Source organism: Corvus kubaryi, unplaced genomic scaffold (genome assembly GCF_017639235.1).
Source record: "Corvus kubaryi isolate FWS band 111438036 unplaced genomic scaffold, C.kubaryi_AGA036_p1.0 37387, whole genome shotgun sequence".
NCBI lineage: Eukaryota > Metazoa > Chordata > Aves > Passeriformes > Corvidae > Corvus > Corvus kubaryi.
The window spans coordinates 4015848-4022693 of record NW_024581129.1 but is presented as its reverse complement, the minus strand read 5'-3'; positions in this window follow the sequence as shown (position 1 = coordinate 4022693).

The window sequence follows — 6846 nt, the reverse complement described above, 5'->3', positions numbered from 1 at the left end:
AAATAGTGGAGTAGTAATCCAAACACATCCTGCTCAGAGTCCCAAACTCTTGTCTGTACTGATGGAATGCTGCCTTGCCTGTGCCCGGGGTATACCAAAACCTAACTCTGTACAGCCTGTCCCACAGCTCCTGCACACCCTGACAAATGCTGATGGTGACCATGAGGGTGACCCAGCTTGTTCCTCCTTCCTCTGCCTTGAATTTGGGACTCACAGGATTTGCAATTCCACCATTCTCTTAATCCAATGCTTGAAACGAGCCCTAGAAGAACTAAGCTGTTGGCTAAGGTGGAGAAAGGGAATGGCTTTTCTCCAGCTGGCTGCTTTTAGCTGAGCTGATTCCCCTGCCTGACCCCTGTTTGCTCTCCTGGCACAAGCAGCTTTGCTCACCCCGTGGAAGTGCTCCAGAAGGCAAAGCAAGAGGATTTGGCCTTCGGACTGAGCAGGAAGGGAGGTGTTGGGAAACCAGCTCTCGACTGCCTCTCCACAGTGGTCACCCCTGAGTAATTAGGCAATCCAGGCACCCTCCTGTAACCGAACAGGAATCAAATTCCTCTCCCTTCTCCATGAGAAAGGGCTGTTTGTGCTCTGCTCCAGCCCCACCAGACGCCGAGCCCTGAGGTCAGGCTGGCAGGGGGTTGACAGATACATTGCTGTGTGCATGTGGGTGTCTGCATTTCGGTGATGACTGAGAGCTTAATTACTCTTCTAGGTCAGCTGCTCCACTTCCAAAATGGTTCTAAGGGGGCTGAGCTTCCTGCTCATTTCCTGACAGCCTCCAGTCGGGTTTGTGGCCTCACCAGCTCCTGGATACCTGGAGTGCCACCAACTGCTTTCTTTGTAGCTGAGGAGGAGCGTGGGGGCTGTACAGGGCCTGGGGGCTGCACCCCTAAGCCTCTGCCGTTTAGGAGGCTCTTGGGGATCATTCTGCAGGTTTGGGGTGATGGGGAAACTGCTGTTGGCTCCATCACTTCCAGACTCGCAGATGAAGCTGTGACTAGGCTGTGTGTGTGTGTCTCTGTGTGTGTGTGTGTGTGTGTCTGTGTCTCTCTCTTCTGCTGTTTTCTTTAATTACAATCTCCGAGGTAATTTCTGACGCATCATTAACAGTTCTGAGTAAACAAGGGGAATTCTCCAAATTATTTGCCATGAGCACAAAGGGAAATCGACTTTCATCGTCTCCCTCTTCATTCAAGTAAGAAGCTGATCTGCAGTGAGCATGGGGAAGAGAGTGTTGTGGCTGCCCTCTGATGCTTTGAGTCTATTTGAGACAGTGCAGCACCACATCCAGCTTTTCCAGCTGACTGAGGCCAGTTCTGCCCACAGCTTTTTGTCCCCACTCCCGAGTGAAGTGGCTGGAACTTGTCACCATTGCAACTGTACATGCAAAGTGCTTCTTGCTCATGAGAGCTCTGGGTGCTGCCTTTGAGTGTTCCCCTCCTGTTTCCAGCTGGATGAACCGGAATGTGAGCTGCTCAGGAGATGGGACAGTCCAAAAGCTTCCTCAAGGCTGTGTCTCAGCTTGGAAGGTAACACCCTGGTCTTGGCTGTTGGGTTGAAAGGTAATACATGAGACCAGCATGGATTTAGGGAGGGAAAGAAGGAGCACTGATACGGAGAGAGTGAAGGGTTGGCAAAGGAAGGAAGGAGCACTGACACAGAGGAACTTGGAGCCCAGGAAAGTAGGTCTGGTCCAAAGCAAGAACTCACAGGGATGCTGGTGTGCCCTGTGAGAGCCACAAGCACGCCTGGCAGCCGGGGTGGGAGGAGGTGGCTGGAGAGGACTGCCTTGCTGGGAGTGCACGGGAGAGCATTCCAACCTAGTGCAGAGCCCAAGGGAAAGGGGCCTCGTTAGAGGGGCAGCACGTGGAGCTCAGAGGAGGCAGTGCCTCCACAGGGGCATCCCTACCCCTGCACTGCTCTGACAGCCCCTTCACCCACGCTCTGGCATGGTGGCAAAGCGGCTGCAGCAGCAGCCCAGGGAGCGAAGGTTATTTATATTCATGCTGCAGCTCTGCCAGCCGTGACTCTGTTATCTGCCATGCATGAATATTATTTGAATACGGAGTTTGTCGTGACTATTCTTCTGCGTGAAACGAGGGATTTGCTGTGGGATGGGAGCCCTCCCTCTGGCTGTCAGTCAGGAGGGGTTTCCTTTTCCTGTCTCGTTGGAAGCCGCGTCCCCAGCAAGGTGAGACAGTGGACACTTTTTCTCTTGTTAATATCCATGTCTAATCTCCTCTCAGAGGGGGCCTTTGTCCTAGACTGTAGCCAAGATGAGTAATTCAGGGATAGATGAGACGCTATAATTGGTTTGTGACAAATTAAAACATTTTTCCTTCGGAGCTGAGAGCAGGACTGTGGTCTGGAGCTGTCAAGCGTCACAGGGGAGGGCGATTTTCGGAGTAAGCGCATTGCAAATTGGCTCCAGATATGCCTTGGAGTCTGAAATTAAACTCCAGCTGGTGACTCTTCTCAGTTGGGGTTTTATTTTAGGGGGGACAAAGGGAACATGTGTGTGGAGGGACAGCCTGATCAATACAGAGAACGTGACTGGTTTTTACATCATGCAGTGAGCTGGGAACTAGAATGACCCGTGGTGGGGATGCTGGGGAGCACCCAGAGGCGTGGTGGGACTGAGCAGGCCAAGCACCAGGGCTCATCTTTGCCTCTCTTTCCTTCACACTGCTCTCAGTGGTTCCTCCGTCACATCCCAGCGAGGAAGAACCAGGATGGAAAGTTGCAGGTCACACCATCTCCTCTCTTGGTCACAAGTGGGTGCCAGGTGCAGAACCTCCTTAGGAGATGCAGGCTGGTCCTTGCCCTGTAATAGTTGTTTTACTGAGCCAAAAAGAGTCCCTCACCTCCACTCAGGGGACTAGCTAAGATTTGGGAACACAGAGATGATCAGGACAGATAGTTGGATGAAATACTTGGTTTTACCCTAAGATGTTTATGAGCTGGTCTAGGACAGAGGGGTGGAGATGGGAGGAAAAGGACTTCCTGATGCAACTGCTCAGCACAGCTGCACGGAGAGAGCTACAGCAGCAGCATCTCCACCTTGCAGAGATGATGGGTGGAGAGTGAAGGAGTGCTTGGAAAGGACGTGGGGTTTAAAAGACACAAGAGGAATCACCACGTGGGCTGGTTTGTGTGTAAATGGTGGTGAGGAGGAAAGCCTCGAGATCTTGTGTCTGATACAGAAGAGAAAGGAGGCCCAGGGAAGGGGTGCTGAGAGTTTTCCAGGAAGGCTGTATCTCAAAGTGAAGGAAACAGTCTGGAAGAGAGAATTGTAGGTATGAAAACAGGGAAAGTGCAAAAGCTGACAGCGAGTTGGGAGAGTTCAGACTCTGGAGGTGCTGGGTGAGGAAGGGAGGAGATCTGGGCATCTCTTAGATATGAGGAGTAAAATGAGCAGGCCACGACGGCAGCGTGGTGGTGACGGGGAGTTGGGGGACTTGGAAAAGATCAGAGGACCTGGTTTAGCAATGGAAAGTGCATAGATGCAGCAAATCCTGAAAGGCAGGATCAGATGGTGAGCTGTGACTGGTGTCACTGGCATTAAGACGTTAGCTAATCCGGTTTAAGGGGATAAGACCAAGAAAAACTGTGGAGACCTAAATTGGAGCTTGTCACTCTCCCGTGGAAAGCAGAAGAGTGGAGGAGGAGGAGGATTTGCTGAAAGAGCCCCTGGATGGTTGGTCAGAAACAGAGGGTGAATGGAAGATGGCTATGAAGACAAAGGGTCAGGAGGTATCAGGTGGGAAGGAATGACAGGAGTCACCAAAAGTAGAGAAACCCAGGAGCCTTCTGGGGTGCACAGTCTCTCTATTAATAATTGACCTGTAGCCCGTCCTATTGGTGAAGCTGGCAAGGTAGCAGGGAATCTACAGAAACCCGGTGATTTTGGTCTGGGAAGCTTAAATGATGTATATCAAAGCCAGGATGTAAATTGCATAAGTGTGATGTAGGTCTGGCACTAAAGTGATAAGAGTCATATCAAGGGAATAACTTAATTAACTGGTCTTGATCAAAGAACTATATGAATTCAATAGCCCAGTTTTCAGCGCTAAATGATGAAGTTTAGAAAAACTGTACTTGACACAATTATCAATTTTCCTGTCCGAGGAGCTTTGAAGTGTCATTAAGAAGGGACAGTCTGTTGTTCTGTTTAGGACAACCTTCTCCTTCCCTCCAGTGATCAGGAGGCAGAGGGGCTCCCTCTCCTTTTCAAGTGCTCATTTGAAATGGTCTGAAGCATAATAAACACTGGATGTCAAGGGGAATGGTACTGTGGCTTTCACAAATTAATTGTTTCAGATGATGTAAATCAGGAACAAAGAGCTGCCCTTTCTCTGCCAGCTAGAAGAAAAAAACAGAACCACAAAACCTCTTTATTTCCCTACAGCTTTCATTTTGTGCAGATTTTTGGAGGGGAAGTGGTCCTGGACCATCCAGTCCCTCTGACAGATCATGCTGTTCAAACAAAATGCTGGGTATGAGCAAGGAATGAGTTAGGCTGTATAAAGTCTTCTGGAAGTCTTTGAAATACGAAATGTCATGTCTGTTTATCCAGTTTGGATGTGTCTATATCTACCACAGTGTTGGTGTCTATCTCACAACTTGGGTTCCTGTGCTGGATGACACTTTGGGCCAAAGGGAGAGAGAAGTATCTGGCCATCAGACAGTGGTCCAGATTCAGGTGCTTTGTCTAGCTGAGCATCATCCTGGTGATGGGTTCCTCAGCTGCTGCCTCGCCCAGGCGCTGCTCGTGGATTAACCTGCACAACGTCACAGTTATTTTGTGGGAGAAGGGTTGTGGGCAGCCCTGCACTGCACCCACATCATTCCACATGCCCTCCTCTATTTGCTGGTGCTTTCTCTCCCCTCCCTCAAGTCCACCTGGTGTCCTGGAAACTCACCCTTCTGCTTAGGTGTAGTGCAGGAGATGGGTCTTTTCTCTGCTGTTACCTTGGCAGACCTCAGCCATGGATTCCAGAGCGGCATCTGCACATCTGGATGTGCCTCCTGGAAAAGCATGCCTTAACCTCGTCAGTGACAGTGGTGGGAGTAAAGCCCTACTGCTTCCAGCTGCTTCTACCTGTGAACAGACTTCCCATATCTTCATTCTCTGGGCACTGTGTCCTTTCCACTGGTGTCTCATTCCCAAGACAGGGAAAATTGGGAGTGTGTCTTCTCTGTCCAGTGCGGTGTGGCTGCTGCGAAAAGCTGAGAAGCCTCACAAAGTCCCTTGGGAAATTGAGGATTAATTCAATTTCTTTACAACTCCAGGACTTCCCTCTGCAGAACGCAGATGGACTCTGAAATGAGGTGGCTCCTCCTCCTGGGCAGAGAGAGGGAATGATTTCCAAATGCAGCAAGCCCAAGGTCCTCTTGCTTGGGTCTTCCCCAGAATAAGATGAGCAATGGCAGTGGGATGATTCCCTCTCTGAGCCACACCACTGGTTTTTCTCCAGGAAATGGAAGGAAGCTGGGTGCCGGTAGCCAGGAGGCAAAGCTGCAGCTGGCCATGCCAGCTCCGAACAGCGAGGGCAATTAGAGATCAGAAGAGCTGGGGTGGCTTCGTCACATTTCCCTGCTGCTGTTCTGGAGGTGATAATATAATTCATATCAGAAGAGTTAGTGGGCTGAAAATGAATTGGAGAAATCAATCCAGAGGGTATAAATGAATTAGCATGTAAATGAGGACACTTGCTCTACATAGTTTAATATTGCCTGCAGCTGTAAATAATTCCAGGGATGGAATCAAAAGCCGCAAACAACTTCATTTTTGTGCTCCTCCCCCGTCCGGGAGCACCTGCAGCTACGACCGACCCACCCTTGCAGAATCATCGCATTGCAAGGGAATTAAAGGAGATGAGATGTATAAACTTTCCTATTTTTTTTCTCCCCTGATTGGCCATTATTTACAAGACTGCTGCTCCCGGTTCCGTGCACCGAGTCCCTGTTTGTGCACGCACGTGGCAGTGTGAGTGGTGGGGAAGGGGAGGTGGGGAACCAGCCAGCGGTGAGATCTCACGCAGCGCATCACGAGCCGTCCCGGTCACCCTGTGGTGGGCTGGCGTGTGTGTGTGTGAAATAGTAATTTCTCACCAAACAGCTGCACTATGAAAGGTCTCGACTGGGGTGGAGGACTTAACCCTCCTGGGGTGCTTGTGGGTAGGAGAGGTGGGTGCTTGGAGAGCAGGAGCTGGCTGAGGTAGCACCTTGGTTCTTGGAGCTGTCTGGGGAGATGGCATTTCCAAGGGATGGGAAAGCATTTGCACGGGGGGACTTTCAGTGGTGTGTGCAGTCTGGAAAGCTGGAGGTGGTGCAGAGCCAGGTCATCAGAGTGGGGAAGGTGTTGGGAAGCCCCTTTATGAGAGATGACTAAACGAGCACAGCTTATTTGGCCTAATGAAAGGAAGGCTGAGAGATGTGATTGCACAGGCAGATAACCACAAGGGAGGGAGAGGAGCTAGTTAAGCTAAAGGCCAATGTTGATACCAGAACATGCAGATACAGACTAGTCATGAATAAATTTCAGAGGGAAATGAGATGGAAGTGTCTGAGCACCAGAGCAGAGACTATGGACAAGCGCTGGAGAGTCCACACAACCAGGCTGCTCTTGCACTGGTGTTTGACTGTGAAACAGGATTATAGGAGCAGGTCCCTCGAGATCAGGCAACTACGTTTTGTGATCTGGGAAGTTCTGCCTGTTGCCAAAACCCCTTTATTATTCTGGCAGGAGAAGGATGCAGATCTGAGGAAGGGCATAGGTGTCATTGAGTGACTCTAAGAGCGGTTGTTGAGAGCTTTTGGAGTGGTGCTGATGACATGAGGTTA